This window comes from Grammomys surdaster, unplaced genomic scaffold, assembly GCF_004785775.1.
Source record: "Grammomys surdaster isolate TR1022 unplaced genomic scaffold, NIH_TR_1.0 171, whole genome shotgun sequence".
Taxonomy (NCBI): Eukaryota; Metazoa; Chordata; class Mammalia; order Rodentia; family Muridae; genus Grammomys; species Grammomys surdaster.
The window spans coordinates 5,410,511-5,412,134 of NW_021604619.1; the positions used below are offsets into that span (position 1 = coordinate 5,410,511).

At 38.6% G+C, this 1,624-nt stretch overlaps 1 pseudogene; it reads left to right on the plus strand.

Annotated features, from left to right (window-relative positions):
- LOC114621033 overlaps positions 1 to 1,408 on the plus strand; it is a 123,195-nt pseudogene extending 121,787 nt beyond the window's left edge.
- The last annotated feature ends 216 nt before the right edge of the window (positions 1,409 to 1,624 follow it).

Here is a 1,624-nt window from a genome sequence, read left to right on the forward strand (position 1 = left end):
TCTCTCTCTCTCTCTCTCTCTCTCTCTCTCTCTCTCTCTCTCTCTCTGTGTGTGTGTCTGTATGTGTGTTAATAAACACATGTTTTTACTTTTAAAAGCAACTGGTCAGCTTTTGATATATTTGACACACAATCTGAAGTGCATTTGCATATCATTTGGGGGATCATTGAGATAAACCTATGTCTCACTCTTAGGTCATTATTAGAACCCAAAAGGCTTTAGATGATGCACCTAAGTTAAATGAAATCTCATCTTAAATCTGAAAATTTTATCTTTTGACTGACCAATATGAGATAAAGTCATGACATTTTACTCTAATGTATTTATTTACCTTGTGTTTTGGGGTGGAATAAAGTACTACATTTGAATACCGGAAGACAAGTTGGAGGAGTCCCCTTGGCTATCAAGCTTGGCCACACTCACCCTTACTTGCTGAGCCATGTCACTGACTCAAGAACCGAAACATTTAATCAAGTCTTATAAGTGCAGTTATCTGAATCCTGAACTCAAATTCCAAATATTTAAGTGTTTTGCACCATACAGTATAGCAACACGGAGCAACAAAGCATGGGGAATGCAGCTTTTATGACACAGAACTGAACTTAGAATATTAATTAATTTTGAGCAATGTTAAGTACTACAGGCATATGACTTTTACTTATGGATCGATATAAATGATAGGTAGACAGATGTAATAATGATGATAGAGGAGTTGGATACACATATAGATGATGGATGACCAATATTAGCTAGGTTTTCTTTGTAAGACTCATGTTTTTAGTGTTGCAATCAATAATATAAAAAGCCAAAATATTTATTCTTATGAGTAAAGTTGGTTTATTTTGTTATAAATAGTTAAGAATTTTTTTTAGATTGTGTTCGCAGCCTTCGCCACACCGCTGCCGCTCTCTAACGCCAGTGCCGCCTCTCGCTTGCCGAGCTCCAGCCGAAGGAGAAGGGGGGTAAGGAGGTGCCCATACCAGGCCTGGTACAAAGCAGACTGCCCGCAAATCCACCGGTGGTAAAGCACCCAGGAAACAACTGGCTACAAAAGCCGCTCGCAAGAGTGCGCCCTCTACTGGAGGGGTGAAGAAACCTCATCGTTACAGGCCTGGTACTGTGGCTCAGGCGCTATCAGAAGTCCACTGAACTTCTGATTCGCAAGCTCCCCTTTCAACGTCTGGTGCGAAAAATTGCTCAGGACTTCAAAACAGATCTGCGCTTCCAGAGTGAAGCTATTGGTGCTTTGCAGGAGGCAAGTGAGGCCTATCTGGTTGGCCTTTTTGAAGATACCAACCTGTGTGCTATCCATGCCAAACGTGTAACAATTATGCCAAAAGATATCCAGCTAGCTCTCCACATACACGGAGATAATACTTTCCATTATCAGGAGCAATATTTAAATTAAAAACTTTGTATTGATAAGTTATTTGAAATTTGAGGTAAATTTTTTATTAAACATGTTAACTTATTCTATACTTTCTGTTTTATAACTAATAGATTAATGACTATTTATAACCTAAATGCTAGGAATTGGATATATTGTGCATACAAGGTTAGCATTTTAACATGTTTTTACTGGTTTAGATATTCAGTTGGGATGTACTGACAAGTGTGTGTTTGC